Source organism: Alosa pseudoharengus, unplaced genomic scaffold (assembly GCF_046254945.1).
Source record: "Alosa pseudoharengus isolate Yale_2024_CS ecotype anadromous, Long Island Sound unplaced genomic scaffold, YU_APseudo_1.1 YU_APseudo_1.1_scf_6, whole genome shotgun sequence".
NCBI lineage: Eukaryota > Metazoa > Chordata > Actinopteri > Clupeiformes > Clupeidae > Alosa > Alosa pseudoharengus.
The window spans coordinates 37,476,091-37,489,305 of record NW_027468848.1 but is presented as its reverse complement, the minus strand read 5'-3'; the positions used below and the strand labels follow the sequence as shown (position 1 = coordinate 37,489,305).

General features: G+C 49.3%; 35 non-coding genes across 35 annotated transcripts; all 35 read right to left on the bottom strand.

Annotated features, from left to right (window-relative positions):
- Nucleotides 1-88: 88 nt before the first annotated feature.
- On the bottom strand, nucleotides 89-199 carry trnal-caa (transfer RNA leucine (anticodon CAA)). The gene is made up of 2 exons: nucleotides 162-199; nucleotides 89-134 (listed from the first exon to the last, which is right to left on the bottom strand). It is a non-coding gene; the product is annotated as a tRNA-Leu (tRNA).
- Nucleotides 200-401: 202 nt separating this feature from the next.
- Nucleotides 402-473, bottom strand: trnac-gca (transfer RNA cysteine (anticodon GCA)). The gene has a single exon. It is a non-coding gene; the product is annotated as a tRNA-Cys (tRNA).
- Nucleotides 474-847: 374 nt separating this feature from the next.
- Nucleotides 848-958, bottom strand: trnal-caa (transfer RNA leucine (anticodon CAA)). Its single transcript has 2 exons — nucleotides 921-958; nucleotides 848-893 (listed from the first exon to the last, which is right to left on the bottom strand). It is a non-coding gene; the product is annotated as a tRNA-Leu (tRNA).
- A 202-nt stretch (nucleotides 959-1,160) lies between these two features.
- Nucleotides 1,161-1,232, bottom strand: trnac-gca (transfer RNA cysteine (anticodon GCA)). The gene has a single exon. It is a non-coding gene; the product is annotated as a tRNA-Cys (tRNA).
- Nucleotides 1,233-1,606: 374 nt separating this feature from the next.
- trnal-caa (transfer RNA leucine (anticodon CAA)) lies at nucleotides 1,607-1,717 on the bottom strand. Its single transcript has 2 exons — nucleotides 1,680-1,717; nucleotides 1,607-1,652 (listed from the first exon to the last, which is right to left on the bottom strand). It is a non-coding gene; the product is annotated as a tRNA-Leu (tRNA).
- Nucleotides 1,718-1,918: 201 nt separating this feature from the next.
- trnac-gca (transfer RNA cysteine (anticodon GCA)) lies at nucleotides 1,919-1,990 on the bottom strand. Its single transcript has one exon. It is a non-coding gene; the product is annotated as a tRNA-Cys (tRNA).
- Nucleotides 1,991-2,363: 373 nt separating this feature from the next.
- Nucleotides 2,364-2,474, bottom strand: trnal-caa (transfer RNA leucine (anticodon CAA)). The gene is made up of 2 exons: nucleotides 2,437-2,474; nucleotides 2,364-2,409 (listed from the first exon to the last, which is right to left on the bottom strand). It is a non-coding gene; the product is annotated as a tRNA-Leu (tRNA).
- A 202-nt stretch (nucleotides 2,475-2,676) lies between these two features.
- Nucleotides 2,677-2,748, bottom strand: trnac-gca (transfer RNA cysteine (anticodon GCA)). Its single transcript has one exon. It is a non-coding gene; the product is annotated as a tRNA-Cys (tRNA).
- Nucleotides 2,749-3,122: 374 nt separating this feature from the next.
- Nucleotides 3,123-3,233, bottom strand: trnal-caa (transfer RNA leucine (anticodon CAA)). Its single transcript has 2 exons — nucleotides 3,196-3,233; nucleotides 3,123-3,168 (listed from the first exon to the last, which is right to left on the bottom strand). It is a non-coding gene; the product is annotated as a tRNA-Leu (tRNA).
- A 201-nt stretch (nucleotides 3,234-3,434) lies between these two features.
- trnac-gca (transfer RNA cysteine (anticodon GCA)) lies at nucleotides 3,435-3,506 on the bottom strand. The gene has a single exon. It is a non-coding gene; the product is annotated as a tRNA-Cys (tRNA).
- Nucleotides 3,507-3,879: 373 nt separating this feature from the next.
- Nucleotides 3,880-3,990, bottom strand: trnal-caa (transfer RNA leucine (anticodon CAA)). The gene is made up of 2 exons: nucleotides 3,953-3,990; nucleotides 3,880-3,925 (listed from the first exon to the last, which is right to left on the bottom strand). It is a non-coding gene; the product is annotated as a tRNA-Leu (tRNA).
- A 200-nt stretch (nucleotides 3,991-4,190) lies between these two features.
- On the bottom strand, nucleotides 4,191-4,262 carry trnac-gca (transfer RNA cysteine (anticodon GCA)). Its single transcript has one exon. It is a non-coding gene; the product is annotated as a tRNA-Cys (tRNA).
- Nucleotides 4,263-4,636: 374 nt separating this feature from the next.
- On the bottom strand, nucleotides 4,637-4,747 carry trnal-caa (transfer RNA leucine (anticodon CAA)). The gene is made up of 2 exons: nucleotides 4,710-4,747; nucleotides 4,637-4,682 (listed from the first exon to the last, which is right to left on the bottom strand). It is a non-coding gene; the product is annotated as a tRNA-Leu (tRNA).
- A 200-nt stretch (nucleotides 4,748-4,947) lies between these two features.
- trnac-gca (transfer RNA cysteine (anticodon GCA)) lies at nucleotides 4,948-5,019 on the bottom strand. Its single transcript has one exon. It is a non-coding gene; the product is annotated as a tRNA-Cys (tRNA).
- Nucleotides 5,020-5,393: 374 nt separating this feature from the next.
- On the bottom strand, nucleotides 5,394-5,504 carry trnal-caa (transfer RNA leucine (anticodon CAA)). Its single transcript has 2 exons — nucleotides 5,467-5,504; nucleotides 5,394-5,439 (listed from the first exon to the last, which is right to left on the bottom strand). It is a non-coding gene; the product is annotated as a tRNA-Leu (tRNA).
- A 201-nt stretch (nucleotides 5,505-5,705) lies between these two features.
- On the bottom strand, nucleotides 5,706-5,777 carry trnac-gca (transfer RNA cysteine (anticodon GCA)). Its single transcript has one exon. It is a non-coding gene; the product is annotated as a tRNA-Cys (tRNA).
- Nucleotides 5,778-6,151: 374 nt separating this feature from the next.
- Nucleotides 6,152-6,262, bottom strand: trnal-caa (transfer RNA leucine (anticodon CAA)). The gene is made up of 2 exons: nucleotides 6,225-6,262; nucleotides 6,152-6,197 (listed from the first exon to the last, which is right to left on the bottom strand). It is a non-coding gene; the product is annotated as a tRNA-Leu (tRNA).
- A 201-nt stretch (nucleotides 6,263-6,463) lies between these two features.
- trnac-gca (transfer RNA cysteine (anticodon GCA)) lies at nucleotides 6,464-6,535 on the bottom strand. The gene has a single exon. It is a non-coding gene; the product is annotated as a tRNA-Cys (tRNA).
- Nucleotides 6,536-6,908: 373 nt separating this feature from the next.
- Nucleotides 6,909-7,019, bottom strand: trnal-caa (transfer RNA leucine (anticodon CAA)). The gene is made up of 2 exons: nucleotides 6,982-7,019; nucleotides 6,909-6,954 (listed from the first exon to the last, which is right to left on the bottom strand). It is a non-coding gene; the product is annotated as a tRNA-Leu (tRNA).
- Nucleotides 7,020-7,222: 203 nt separating this feature from the next.
- Nucleotides 7,223-7,294, bottom strand: trnac-gca (transfer RNA cysteine (anticodon GCA)). Its single transcript has one exon. It is a non-coding gene; the product is annotated as a tRNA-Cys (tRNA).
- Nucleotides 7,295-7,667: 373 nt separating this feature from the next.
- trnal-caa (transfer RNA leucine (anticodon CAA)) lies at nucleotides 7,668-7,778 on the bottom strand. Its single transcript has 2 exons — nucleotides 7,741-7,778; nucleotides 7,668-7,713 (listed from the first exon to the last, which is right to left on the bottom strand). It is a non-coding gene; the product is annotated as a tRNA-Leu (tRNA).
- Nucleotides 7,779-7,980: 202 nt separating this feature from the next.
- trnac-gca (transfer RNA cysteine (anticodon GCA)) lies at nucleotides 7,981-8,052 on the bottom strand. The gene has a single exon. It is a non-coding gene; the product is annotated as a tRNA-Cys (tRNA).
- A 374-nt stretch (nucleotides 8,053-8,426) lies between these two features.
- trnal-caa (transfer RNA leucine (anticodon CAA)) lies at nucleotides 8,427-8,537 on the bottom strand. Its single transcript has 2 exons — nucleotides 8,500-8,537; nucleotides 8,427-8,472 (listed from the first exon to the last, which is right to left on the bottom strand). It is a non-coding gene; the product is annotated as a tRNA-Leu (tRNA).
- A 202-nt stretch (nucleotides 8,538-8,739) lies between these two features.
- trnac-gca (transfer RNA cysteine (anticodon GCA)) lies at nucleotides 8,740-8,811 on the bottom strand. Its single transcript has one exon. It is a non-coding gene; the product is annotated as a tRNA-Cys (tRNA).
- A 374-nt stretch (nucleotides 8,812-9,185) lies between these two features.
- trnal-caa (transfer RNA leucine (anticodon CAA)) lies at nucleotides 9,186-9,296 on the bottom strand. Its single transcript has 2 exons — nucleotides 9,259-9,296; nucleotides 9,186-9,231 (listed from the first exon to the last, which is right to left on the bottom strand). It is a non-coding gene; the product is annotated as a tRNA-Leu (tRNA).
- A 202-nt stretch (nucleotides 9,297-9,498) lies between these two features.
- trnac-gca (transfer RNA cysteine (anticodon GCA)) lies at nucleotides 9,499-9,570 on the bottom strand. The gene has a single exon. It is a non-coding gene; the product is annotated as a tRNA-Cys (tRNA).
- Nucleotides 9,571-9,944: 374 nt separating this feature from the next.
- trnal-caa (transfer RNA leucine (anticodon CAA)) lies at nucleotides 9,945-10,055 on the bottom strand. The gene is made up of 2 exons: nucleotides 10,018-10,055; nucleotides 9,945-9,990 (listed from the first exon to the last, which is right to left on the bottom strand). It is a non-coding gene; the product is annotated as a tRNA-Leu (tRNA).
- Nucleotides 10,056-10,255: 200 nt separating this feature from the next.
- On the bottom strand, nucleotides 10,256-10,327 carry trnac-gca (transfer RNA cysteine (anticodon GCA)). Its single transcript has one exon. It is a non-coding gene; the product is annotated as a tRNA-Cys (tRNA).
- A 374-nt stretch (nucleotides 10,328-10,701) lies between these two features.
- On the bottom strand, nucleotides 10,702-10,812 carry trnal-caa (transfer RNA leucine (anticodon CAA)). Its single transcript has 2 exons — nucleotides 10,775-10,812; nucleotides 10,702-10,747 (listed from the first exon to the last, which is right to left on the bottom strand). It is a non-coding gene; the product is annotated as a tRNA-Leu (tRNA).
- Nucleotides 10,813-11,012: 200 nt separating this feature from the next.
- On the bottom strand, nucleotides 11,013-11,084 carry trnac-gca (transfer RNA cysteine (anticodon GCA)). Its single transcript has one exon. It is a non-coding gene; the product is annotated as a tRNA-Cys (tRNA).
- Nucleotides 11,085-11,458: 374 nt separating this feature from the next.
- trnal-caa (transfer RNA leucine (anticodon CAA)) lies at nucleotides 11,459-11,569 on the bottom strand. Its single transcript has 2 exons — nucleotides 11,532-11,569; nucleotides 11,459-11,504 (listed from the first exon to the last, which is right to left on the bottom strand). It is a non-coding gene; the product is annotated as a tRNA-Leu (tRNA).
- Nucleotides 11,570-11,770: 201 nt separating this feature from the next.
- On the bottom strand, nucleotides 11,771-11,842 carry trnac-gca (transfer RNA cysteine (anticodon GCA)). Its single transcript has one exon. It is a non-coding gene; the product is annotated as a tRNA-Cys (tRNA).
- A 374-nt stretch (nucleotides 11,843-12,216) lies between these two features.
- Nucleotides 12,217-12,327, bottom strand: trnal-caa (transfer RNA leucine (anticodon CAA)). Its single transcript has 2 exons — nucleotides 12,290-12,327; nucleotides 12,217-12,262 (listed from the first exon to the last, which is right to left on the bottom strand). It is a non-coding gene; the product is annotated as a tRNA-Leu (tRNA).
- Nucleotides 12,328-12,528: 201 nt separating this feature from the next.
- trnac-gca (transfer RNA cysteine (anticodon GCA)) lies at nucleotides 12,529-12,600 on the bottom strand. The gene has a single exon. It is a non-coding gene; the product is annotated as a tRNA-Cys (tRNA).
- A 373-nt stretch (nucleotides 12,601-12,973) lies between these two features.
- On the bottom strand, nucleotides 12,974-13,084 carry trnal-caa (transfer RNA leucine (anticodon CAA)). The gene is made up of 2 exons: nucleotides 13,047-13,084; nucleotides 12,974-13,019 (listed from the first exon to the last, which is right to left on the bottom strand). It is a non-coding gene; the product is annotated as a tRNA-Leu (tRNA).
- Nucleotides 13,085-13,215: the final 131 nt, after the last annotated feature.

Here is a 13,215-nt window from a genome sequence, read left to right as displayed (position 1 = left end):
GCCTCACCGGTGTCCATTTTGAGGTCTTTTCTCGCACAACCACTTCCCTGCGATGGGTCTGTCCATTGCCACTTCAAATAAAAGCCCATGTCGGAAGTGGGATTCGAACCCAGGCCTCCATTCGGAGACCAGAAATCCCTTGCCTGAGGAAGGCACGTCGCCTTGAGTCTGGCGCCTTAGACCGCTCGGCCATCCTGACTGGGAGAGCTAAAGTGAGACGAGCTGCTCGCAGCTTGTGTTTTTTGCGGAGGAGACTGAGGAGACACATTTTCAGCAGTCCTTTCATTTTCAGTTGAAGCATTTGCTTTCAGGTCACGGAGTGACCACTTTACCAGGCTGACACAAAAACGGCAAAACAGTTAGGCAAACGGATTTGGTACGCCAGCTTGCGAGCATGTTTGAGGGGGCACCAGGATTTGAACCTGGGACCTCTTGATCTGCAGTCAAATGATCTACCACTGAGCTATACCCCCTGCACAGCTAGTTGGAGCAGACTGTCGCTTATTTTGTATCACACTGCGGCTGAAACGCCCTCAACACTGCTGAACTCAAGCATTTCTTTTACCTGTCTGACTGTCTTCACTCTCTGGAGTGGCAAAGGCACCGCTCTCAACTGAATGCAATTACACCTTGTGCCAGAATTTTGTGTGGTAGCAAAAATAGTCAGGTCTGTAGTAAAAGGGCAGATTTCATTTTGTTCCTTTGAGTAAAATCAGCTAATATTCCATGGAGGACTTGATGTTGGAAAATAGCCAGTCAGCCTCACCGGTGTCCATTTTGACGTCTTTTCTCGCACAACCACTTCCCTGCGATGGGTCTGTCCATTGCCACTTCAAATAAAAGCCCATGTCAGAAGTGGGATTCGAACCCACGCCTCCATTCGGAGACCAGAAATCCCTTGCCTGAGGAAGGCACGTCGCCTTGAGTCTGGCGCCTTAGACCGCTCGGCCATCCTGACTGGGAGAGCTAAAATGAGACGAGCTGCTCGCAGCTTGTGTTTTTTGCGGAGGAGACTGAGGAGACACATTTTCAGCAGTCCTTTCATTTTCAGTTGAAGCATTTGCTTTCAGGTCACGGAGTGACCACTTTACCAGGCTGACACAAAAACGGCAAAACAGTTAGGCAAACGGATTTGGTACGCCAGCTTGCGAGCATGTTTGAGGGGGCACCAGGATTTGAACCTGGGACCTCGTGATCTGCAGTCAAATGCTCTACCACTGAGCTATACCCCCTGCAGAGCGATTTGGACCAGACTGTCGCTAATTTTGTATCACACTGCGGCTGAAACGCCCTCAACATTGCTGAACTCAAGCATTTCTTTTACCTGTCTGACTGTCGTCACTCTCTGGAGTGGCAAAGGCACCGCTCTCAACTGAATGCAATTACACCTTGTGCCAGAATTTTGGGTGGTAGCAAAAATAGTCAGGTCTGTAGTAAAAGGGCAGATTTCATTTTGTTCCTTTGAGTAAAATCAGCTAACCTTCCATGGAGGACTTGATGTTGGAAAATAGCCAGTCAGCCTCACCGGTGTCCATTTTGACGTCTTTTCTCGCACAACCACTTCCCTGCGATGGGTCTGTCCATTGCCACTTCAAATAAAAGCCCATGTCAGAAGTGGGATTCGAACCCACGCCTCCATTCGGAGACCAGAAATCCCTTGCCTGAGGAAGGCACGTCGCCTTGAGTCTGGCGCCTTAGACCGCTCGGCCATCCTGACTGGGAGAGCTAAAGTGAGACGAGCTGCTCGCAGCTTGTGTTTTTTGCGGAGGAGACTGAGGAGACATTTTCAGCAGTCCTTTCATTTTCAGTTGAAGCATTTGCTTTCAGGTCACGGAGTGACCACTTTACCAGGCTGACACAAAAACGGCAAAACAGTTAGGCAAACGGATTTGCGCACGCCAGCTTGCGAGCATGTTTGAGGGGGCACCAGGATTTGAACCTGGGACCTCTTGATCTGCAGTCAAATGCTCTACCACTGAGCTATACCCCCTGCACAGCGAGTTGGAGCAGACTGTCGCTTATTTTGTATCACACTGCGGCTGAAACGCCCTCAACACTGCTGAACTCAAGCATTTCTTTTACCTGTCTGACTGTCTTCACTCTCTGGAGTGGCAAAGGCACCGCTCTCAACTGAATGCAATTACACCTTGTGCCAGAATTTTGTTGGTAGCAAAAATAGTCAGGTCTGTAGTAAAAGGGCAGATTTCATTTTGTTCCTTTGAGTAAAATCAGCTAACCTTCCATGGAGGACTTGATGTTGGAAAATAGCCAGTCAGCCTCACCGGTGTCCATTTTGACGTCTTTTCTCGCACAACCACTTCCCTGCGATGGGTCTGTCCATTGCCACTTCAAATAAAAGCCCATGTCAGAAGTGGGATTCGAACCCACGCCTCCATTCGGAGACCAGAAATCCCTTGCCTGAGGAAGGCACGTCGCCTTGAGTCTGGCGCCTTAGACCGCTCGGCCATCCTGACTGGGAGAGCTAAAATGAGACGAGCTGCTCGCAGCTTGTGTTTTTTGCGGAGGAGACTGAGGAGACACATTTTCAGCAGTCCTTTCATTTTCAGTTGAAGCATTTGCTTTCAGGTCACGGAGTGACCACTTTACCAGGCTGACACAAAAACGGCAAAACAGTTAGGCAAACGGATTTGGTACGCCAGCTTGCGAGCATGTTTGAGGGGGCACCAGGATTTGAACCTGGGACCTCGTGATCTGCAGTCAAATGCTCTACCACTGAGCTATACCCCCTGCAGAGCGATTTGGACCAGACTGTCGCTAATTTTGTATCACACTGCGGCTGAAACGCCCTCAACATTGCTGAACTCAAGCATTTCTTTTACCTGTCTGACTGTCGTCACTCTCTGGAGTGGCAAAGGCACCGCTCTCAACTGAATGCAATTACACCTTGTGCCAGAATTTTGGGTGGTAGCAAAAATAGTCAGGTCTGTAGTAAAAGGGCAGATTTCATTTTGTTCCTTTGAGTAAAATCAGCTAACCTTCCATGGAGGACTTGATGTTGGAAAATAGCCAGTCAGCCTCACCGGTGTCCATTTTGACGTCTTTTCTCGCACAACCACTTCCCTGCGATGGGTCTGTCCATTGCCACTTCAAATAAAAGCCCATGTCAGAAGTGGGATTCGAACCCACGCCTCCATTCGGAGACCAGAAATCCCTTGCCTGAGGAAGGCACGTCGCCTTGAGTCTGGCGCCTTAGACCGCTCGGCCATCCTGACTGGGAGAGCTAAAGTGAGACGAGCTGCTCGCAGCTTGTGTTTTTTGCGGAGGAGACTGAGGAGACATTTTCAGCAGTCCTTTCATTTTCAGTTGAAGCATTTGCTTTCAGGTCACGGAGTGACCACTTTACCAGGCTGACACAAAAACGGCAAAACAGTTAGGCAAACGGATTTGCGCACGCCAGCTTGCGAGCATGTTTGAGGGGGCACCAGGATTTGAACCTGGGACCTCTTGATCTGCAGTCAAATGCTCTACCACTGAGCTATACCCCCTGCACAGCGAGTTGGAGCAGACTGTCGCTTATTTTGTATCACACTGCGGCTGAAACGCCCTCAACACTGCTGAACTCAAGCATTTCTTTTACCTGTCTGACTGTCTTCACTCTCTGGAGTGGCAAAGGCACCGCTCTCAACTGAATGCAATTACACCTTGTGCCAGAATTTTGTTGGTAGCAAAAATAGTCAGGTCTGTAGTAAAAGGGCAGATTTCATTTTGTTCCTTTGAGTAAAATCAGCTAACCTTCCATGGAGGACTTGATGTTGGAAAATAGCCAGTCAGCCTCACCGGTGTCCATTTTGACGTCTTTTCTCGCACAACCACTTCCCTGCGATGGGTCTGTCCATTGCCACTTCAAATAAAAGCCCATGTCAGAAGTGGGATTCGAACCCACGCCTCCATTCGGAGACCAGAAATCCCTTGCCTGAGGAAGGCACGTCGCCTTGAGTCTGGCGCCTTAGACCGCTCGGCCATCCTGACTGGGAGAGCTAAAGTGAGACGAGCTGCTCGCAGCTTGTGTTTTTTGCGGAGGAGACTGAGGAGACATTTTCAGCAGTCCTTTCATTTTCAGTTGAAGCATTTGCTTTCAGGTCACGGAGTGACCACTTTACCAGGCTGACACAAAAACGGCAAAACAGTTAGGCAAACGGATTTGGCACGCCAGCTTGCGAGCATGTTTGAGGGGGCACCAGGATTTGAACCTGGGACCTCTTGATCTGCAGTCAAATGCTCTACCACTGAGCTATACCCCCTGCACAGCTAGTTGGAGCAGACTGTCGCTTATTTTGTATCACACTGCGGCTGAAACGCCCTCAACACTGCTGAACTCAAGCATTTCTTTTACCTGTCTGACTGTCTTCACTCTCTGGAGTGGCAAAGGCACCGCTCTCAACTGAATGCAATTACACCTTGTGCCAGAATTTTGTGTGGTAGCAAAAATAGTCAGGTCTGTAGTAAAAGGGCAGATTTCATTTTGTTCCTTTGAGTAAAATCAGCTAATATTCCATGGAGGACTTGATGTTGGAAAATAGCCAGTCAGCCTCACCGGTGTCCATTTTGACGTCTTTTCTCGCACAACCACTTCCCTGCGATGGGTCTGTCCATTGCCACTTCAAATAAAAGCCCATGTCAGAAGTGGGATTCGAACCCACGCCTCCATTCGGAGACCAGAAATCCCTTGCCTGAGGAAGGCACGTCGCCTTGAGTCTGGCGCCTTAGACCGCTCGGCCATCCTGACTGGGAGAGCTAAAGTGAGACGAGCTGCTCGCAGCTTGTGTTTTTTGCGGAGGAGACTGAGGAGACATTTTCAGCAGTCCTTTCATTTTCAGTTGAAGCATTTGCTTTCAGGTCACGGAGTGACCACTTTACCAGGCTGACACAAAAACGGCAAAACAGTTAGGCAAACGGATTTGGCACACCAGCTTGCGAGCATGTTTGAGGGGGAACCAGGATTTGAACCTGGGACCTCTTGATCTGCAGTCAAATGCTCTACCACTGAGCTATACCCCCTGCACAGCTATTTGGAGCAGACTGTCGCTTATTTTGTATCACACTGCGGCTGAAACGCCCTCAACACTGCTGAACTCAAGCATTTCTTTTACCTGTCTGACTGTCTTCACTCTCTGGAGTGGCAAAGGCACCGCTCTCAACTGAATGCAATTACACCTTGTGCCAGAATTTTGGGTGGTAGCAAAAATAGTCAGGTCTGTAGTAAAAGGGCAGATTTCATTTTGTTCCTTTGAGTAAAATCAGCTAATATTCCATGGAGGACTTGATGTTGGAAAATAGCCAGTCAGCCTCACCGGTGTCCATTTTGACGTCTTTTCTCGCACAACCACTTCCCTGCGATGGGTCTGTCCATTGCCACTTCAAATAAAAGCCCATGTCAGAAGTGGGATTCGAACCCACGCCTCCATTCGGAGACCAGAAATCCCTTGCCTGAGGAAGGCACGTCGCCTTGAGTCTGGCGCCTTAGACCGCTCGGCCATCCTGACTGGCAGAGCTAAAGTGAGACGAGCTGCTCGCAGCTTGTGTTTTTTGCGGAGGAGACTGAGGAGACATTTTCAGCAGTCCTTTCATTTTCAGTTGAAGCATTTGCTTTCAGGTCACGGAGTGACCACTTTACCAGGCTGACACAAAAACGGCAAAACAGTTAGGCAAACGGATTTGCGCACGCCAGCTTGCGAGCATGTTTGAGGGGGCACCAGGATTTGAACCTGGGACCTCTTGATCTGCAGTCAAATGCTCTACCACTGAGCTATACCCCCTGCACAGCGAGTTGGAGCAGACTGTCGCTTATTTTGTATCACACTGCGGCTGAAACGCCCTCAACACTGCTGAACTCAAGCATTTCTTTTACCTGTCTGACTGTCTTCACTCTCTGGAGTGGCAAAGGCACCGCTCTCAACTGAATGCAATTACACCTTGTGCCAGAATTTTGGGTGGTAGCAAAAATAGTCAGGTCTGTAGTAAAAGGGCAGATTTCATTTTGTTCCTTTGAGTAAAATCAGCTAACCTTCCATGGAGGACTTGATGTTGGAAAATAGCCAGTCAGCCTCACCGGTGTCCATTTTGACGTCTTTTCTCGCACAACCACTTCCCTGCGATGGGTCTGTCCATTGCCACTTCAAATAAAAGCCCATGTCAGAAGTGGGATTCGAACCCACGCCTCCATTCGGAGACCAGAAATCCCTTGCCTGAGGAAGGCACGTCGCCTTGAGTCTGGCGCCTTAGACCGCTCGGCCATCCTGACTGGCAGAGCTAAAGTGAGACGAGCTGCTCGCAGCTTGTGTTTTTTGCGGAGGAGACTGAGGAGACATTTTCAGCAGTCCTTTCATTTTCAGTTGAAGCATTTGCTTTCAGGTCACGGAGTGACCACTTTACCAGGCTGACACAAAAACGGCAAAACAGTTAGGCAAACGGATTTGCGCACGCCAGCTTGCGAGCATGTTTGAGGGGGCACCAGGATTTGAACCTGGGACCTCTTGATCTGCAGTCAAATGCTCTACCACTGAGCTATACCCCCTGCACAGCGAGTTGGAGCAGACTGTCGCTTATTTTGTATCACACTGCGGCTGAAACGCCCTCAACACTGCTGAACTCAAGCATTTCTTTTACCTGTCTGACTGTCTTCACTCTCTGGAGTGGCAAAGGCACCGCTCTCAACTGAATGCAATTACACCTTGTGCCAGAATTTTGTTGGTAGCAAAAATAGTCAGGTCTGTAGTAAAAGGGCAGATTTCATTTTGTTCCTTTGAGTAAAATCAGCTAACCTTCCATGGAGGACTTGATGTTGGAAAATAGCCAGTCAGCCTCACCGGTGTCCATTTTGACGTCTTTTCTCGCACAACCACTTCCCTGCGATGGGTCTGTCCATTGCCACTTCAAATAAAAGCCCATGTCAGAAGTGGGATTCGAACCCACGCCTCCATTTGGAGACCAGAAATCCCTTGCCTGAGGAAGGCACGTCGCCTTGAGTCTGGCGCCTTAGACCGCTCGGCCATCCTGACTGGGAGAGCTAAAGTGAGACGAGCTGCTCGCAGCTTGTGTTTTTTGCGGAGGAGACTGAGGAGACACATTTTCAGCAGTCCTTTCATTTTCAGTTGAAGCATTTGCTTTCAGGTCACGGAGTGACCACTTTACCAGGCTGACACAAAAACGGCAAAACAGTTAGGCAAACGGATTTGCGCACGCCAGCTTGCGAGCATGTTTGAGGGGGCACCAGGATTTGAACGTGGGACCTCTTGATCTGCAGTCAAATGCTCTACCACTGAGCTATACCCCCTGCACAGAGAGTTGGAGCAGACTGTCGCTTATTTTGTATCACACTGCGGCTGAAACGCCCTCAACACTGCTGAACTCAAGCATTTCTTTTACCTGTCTGACTGTCTTCACTCTCTGGAGTGGCAAAGGCACCGCTCTCAACTGAATGCAATTACACCTTGTGCCAGAATTTTGTTGGTAGCAAAAATAGTCAGGTCTGTAGTAAAAGGGCAGATTTCATTTTGTTCCTTTGAGTAAAATCAGCTAATATTCCATGGAGGACTTGATGTTGGAAAATAGCCAGTCAGCCTCACCGGTGTCCATTTTGACGTCTTTTCTCGCACAACCACTTCCCTGCGATGGGTCTGTCCATTGCCACTTCAAATAAAAGCCCATGTCAGAAGTGGGATTCGAACCCACGCCTCCATTCGGAGACCAGAAATCCCTTGCCTGAGGAAGGCACGTCGCCTTGAGTCTGGCGCCTTAGACGGCTCGGCCATCCTGACTGGGAGAGCTAAAGTGAGACGAGCTGCTCGCAGCTTGTGTTTTTTGCGGAGGAGACTGAGGAGACACATTTTCAGCAGTCCTTTCATTATCAGTTGAAGCATTTGCTTTCAGGTCACAGAGTGACCACTTTACCAGGCTGACACAAAAACGGCAAAACAGTTAGGCAAACGGATTTGGTACGCCAGCTTGCGAGCATGTTTGAGGTGGCACCAGGATTTGAACCTGGGACCTCTTGATCTGCAGTCAAATGCTCTACCACTGAGCTATACCCCCTGCAGAGCGATTTGGACCAGACTGTCGCTAATTTTGTATCACACTGCGGCTGAAACGCCCTCAACATTGCTGAACTCAAGCATTTCTTTTACCTGTCTGACTGTCGTCACTCTCTGGAGTGGCAAAGGCACCGCTCTCAACTGAATGCAATTACACCTTGTGCCAGAATTTTGGGTGGTAGCAAAAATAGTCAGGTCTGTAGTAAAAGGGCAGATTTCATTTTGTTCCTTTGAGTAAAATCAGCTAACCTTCCATGGAGGACTTGATGTTGGAAAATAGCCAGTCAGCCTCACCGGTGTCCATTTTGACGTCTTTTCTCGCACAACCACTTCCCTGCGATGGGTCTGTCCATTGCCACTTCAAATAAAAGCCCATGTCAGAAGTGGGATTCGAACCCACGCCTCCATTCGGAGACCAGATATCCCTTGCCTGAGGAAGGCACGTCGCCTTGAGTCTGGCGCCTTAGACCGCTCGGCCATCCTGACTGGGAGAGCTAAAGTGAGACGAGCTGCTCGCAGCTTGTGTTTTTTGCGGAGGAGACTGAGGAGACACATTTTCAGCAGTCCTTTCATTTTCAGTTGAAGCATTTGCTTTCAGGTCACGGAGTGACCACTTTACCAGGCTGACACAAAAACGGCAAAACAGTTGGGCAAACGGATTTGGTACGCCAGCTTGCGAGCATGTTTGAGGGGGCACCAGGATTTGAACCTGGGACCTCTTGATCTGCAGTCAAATGCTCTACCACTGAGCTATACCCCCTGCAGAGCGATTTGGACCAGACTGTCGCTAATTTTGTATCACACTGCGGCTGAAACGCCCTCAACATTGCTGAACTCAAGCATTTCTTTTACCTGTCTGACTGTCGTCACTCTCTGGAGTGGCAAAGGCACCGCTCTCAACTGAATGCAATTACACCTTGTGCCAGAATTTTGGGTGGTAGCAAAAATAGTCAGGTCTGTAGTAAAAGGGCAGATTTCATTTTGTTCCTTTGAGTAAAATCAGCTAACCTTCCATGGAGGACTTGATGTTGGAAAATAGCCAGTCAGCCTCACCGGTGTCCATTTTGACGTCTTTTCTCGCACAACCACTTCCCTGCGATGGGTCTGTCCATTGCCACTTCAAATAAAAGCCCATGTCAGAAGTGGGATTCGAACCCACGCCTCCATTCGGAGACCAGAAATCCCTTGCCTGAGGAAGGCACGTCGCCTTGAGTCTGGCGCCTTAGACGGCTCGGCCATCCTGACTGGGAGAGCTAAAGTGAGACGAGCTGCTCGCAGCTTGTGTTTTTTGCGGAGGAGACTGAGGAGACACATTTTCAGCAGTCCTTTCATTTTCAGTTGAAGCATTTGCTTTCAGGTCACGGAGTGACCACTTTACCAGGCTGACACAAAAACGGCAAAACAGTTAGGCAAACGGATTTGGTACGCCAGCTTGCGAGCATGTTTGAGGGGGCACCAGGATTTGAACCTGGGACCTCGTGATCTGCAGTCAAATGCTCTACCACTGAGCTATACCCCCTGCAGACCGATTTGGACCAGACTGTCGCTAATTTTGTATCACACTGCGGCTGAAACGCCCTCAACATTGCTGAACTCAAGCATTTCTTTTACCTGTCTGACTGTCGTCACTCTCTGGAGTGGCAAAGGCACCGCTCTCAACTGAATGCAATTACACCTTGTGCCAGAATTTTGGGTGGTAGCAAAAATAGTCAGGTCTGTAGTAAAAGGGCAGATTTCATTTTGTTCCTTTGAGTAAAATCAGCTAACCTTCCATGGAGGACTTGATGTTGGAAAATAGCCAGTCAGCCTCACCGGTGTCCATTTTGACGTCTTTTCTCGCACAACCACTTCCCTGCGATGGGTCTGTCCATTGCCACTTCAAATAAAAGCCCATGTCAGAAGTGGGATTCGAACCCACGCCTCCATTCGGAGACCAGAAATCCCTTGCCTGAGGAAGGCACGTCGCCTTGAGTCTGGCGCCTTAGACCGCTCGGCCATCCTGACTGGGAGAGCTAAAGTGAGACGAGCTGCTCGCAGCTTGTGTTTTTTGCGGAGGAGACTGAGGAGACATTTTCAGCAGTCCTTTCATTTTCAGTTGAAGCATTTGCTTTCAGGTCACGGAGTGACCACTTTACCAGGCTGACACAAAAACGGCAAAACAGTTAGGCAAACGGATTTGGCACACCAGCTTGCGAGCATGTTTGAGGGGGCACCAGGATTTGAACCTGGGACCTCTTGATCTGCAGTCAAATGCTCTACCACTGAGCTATACCCCCTGCACAGCTAGTTGGAGCAGACTGTCGCTTATTTTGTATCACACTGCGGCTGAAACGCCCTCAACACTGCTGAACTCAAGCATTTCTTTTACCTGTCTGACTGTCTTCACTCTCTGGAGTGGCAAAGGCACCGCTCTCAACTGAATGCAATTACACCTTGTGCCAGAATTTTGTGTGGTAGCAAAAATAGTCAGGTCTGTAGTAAAAGGGCAGATTTCATTTTGTTCCTTTGAGTAAAATCAGCTAATATTCCATGGAGGACTTGATGTTGGAAAATAGCCAGTCAGCCTCACCGGTGTCCATTTTGACGTCTTTTCTCGCACAACCACTTCCCTGCGATGGGTCTGTCCATTGCCACTTCAAATAAAAGCCCATGTCAGAAGTGGGATTCGAACCCACGCCTCCATTCGGAGACCAGAAATCCCTTGCCTGAGGAAGGCACGTCGCCTTGAGTCTGGCGCCTTAGACCGCTCGGCCATCCTGACTGGGAGAGCTAAAGTGAGACGAGCTGCTCGCAGCTTGTGTTTTTTGCGGAGGAGACTGAGGAGACATTTTCAGCAGTCCTTTCATTTTCAGTTGAAGCATTTGCTTTCAGGTCACGGAGTGACCACTTTACCAGGCTGACACAAAAACGGCAAAACAGTTAGGCAAACGGATTTGGCACACCAGCTTGCGAGCATGTTTGAGGGGGAACCAGGATTTGAACCTGGGACCTCTTGATCTGCAGTCAAATGCTCTACCACTGAGCTATACCCCCTGCACAGCTATTTGGAGCAGACTGTCGCTTATTTTGTATCACACTGCGGCTGAAACGCCCTCAACACTGCTGAACTCAAGCATTTCTTTTACCTGTCTGACTGTCTTCACTCTCTGGAGTGGCAAAGGCACCGCTCTCAACTGAATGCAATTACACCTTGTGCCAGAATTTTGGGTGGTAGCAAAAATAGTCAGGTCTGTAGTAAAAGGGCAGATTTCATTTTGTTCCTTTGAGTAAAATCAGCTAATATTCCATGGAGGACTTGATGTTGGAAAATAGCCAGTCAGCCTCACCGGTGTCCATTTTGACGTCTTTTCTCGCACAACCACTTCCCTGCGATGGGTCTGTCCATTGCCACTTCAAATAAAAGCCCATGTCAGAAGTGGGATTCGAACCCACGCCTCCATTCGGAGACCAGAAATCCCTTGCCTGAGGAAGGCACGTCGCCTTGAGTCTGGCGCCTTAGACCGCTCGGCCATCCTGACTGGCAGAGCTAAAGTGAGACGAGCTGCTCGCAGCTTGTGTTTTTTGCGGAGGAGACTGAGGAGACATTTTCAGCAGTCCTTTCATTTTCAGTTGAAGCATTTGCTTTCAGGTCACGGAGTGACCACTTTACCAGGCTGACACAAAAACGGCAAAACAGTTAGGCAAACGGATTTGCGCACGCCAGCTTGCGAGCATGTTTGAGGGGGCACCAGGATTTGAACCTGGGACCTCTTGATCTGCAGTCAAATGCTCTACCACTGAGCTATACCCCCTGCACAGCGAGTTGGAGCAGACTGTCGCTTATTTTGTATCACACTGCGGCTGAAACGCCCTCAACACTGCTGAACTCAAGCATTTCTTTTACCTGTCTGACTGTCTTCACTCTCTGGAGTGGCAAAGGCACCGCTCTCAACTGAATGCAATTACACCTTGTGCCAGAATTTTGGGTGGTAGCAAAAATAGTCAGGTCTGTAGTAAAAGGGCAGATTTCATTTTGTTCCTTTGAGTAAAATCAGCTAACCTTCCATGGAGGACTTGATGTTGGAAAATAGCCAGTCAGCCTCACCGGTGTCCATTTTGACGTCTTTTCTCGCACAACCACTTCCCTGCGATGGGTCTGTCCATTGCCACTTCAAATAAAAGCCCATGTCAGAAGTGGGATTCGAACCCACGCCTCCATTCGGAGACCAGAAATCCCTTGCCTGAGGAAGGCACGTCGCCTTGAGTCTGGCGCCTTAGACCGCTCGGCCATCCTGACTGGCAGAGCTAAAGTGAGACGAGCTGCTCGCAGCTTGTGTTTTTTGCGGAGGAGACTGAGGAGACATTTTCAGCAGTCCTTTCATTTTCAGTTGAAGCATTTGCTTTCAGGTCACGGAGTGACCACTTTACCAGGCTGACACAAAAACGGCAAAACAGTTAGGCAAACGGATTTGCGCACGCCAGCTTGCGAGCATGTTTGAGGGGGCACCAGGATTTGAACCTGGGACCTCTTGATCTGCAGTCAAATGCTCTACCACTGAGCTATACCCCCTGCACAGCGAGTTGGAGCAGACTGTCGCTTATTTTGTATCACACTGCGGCTGAAACGCCCTCAACACTGCTGAACTCAAGCATTTCTTTTACCTGTCTGACTGTCTTCACTCTCTGGAGTGGCAAAGGCACCGCTCTCAACTGAATGCAATTACACCTTGTGCCAGAATTTTGTTGGTAGCAAAAATAGTCAGGTCTGTAGTAAAAGGGCAGATTTCATTTTGTTCCTTTGAGTAAAATCAGCTAACCTTCCATGGAGGACTTGATGTTGGAAAATAGCCAGTCAGCCTCACCGGTGTCCATTTTGACGTCTTTTCTCGCACAACCACTTCCCTGCGATGGGTCTGTCCATTGCCACTTCAAATAAAAGCCCATGTCAGAAGTGGGATTCGAACCCACGCCTCCATTTGGAGACCAGAAATCCCTTGCCTGAGGAAGGCACGTCGCCTTGAGTCTGGCGCCTTAGACCGCTCGGCCATCCTGACTGGGAGAGCTAAAGTGAGACGAGCTGCTCGCAGCTTGTGTTTTTTGCGGAGGAGACTGAGGAGACACATTTTCAGCAGTCCTTTCATTTTCAGTTGAAGCATTTGCTTTCAGGTCACGGAGTGACCACTTT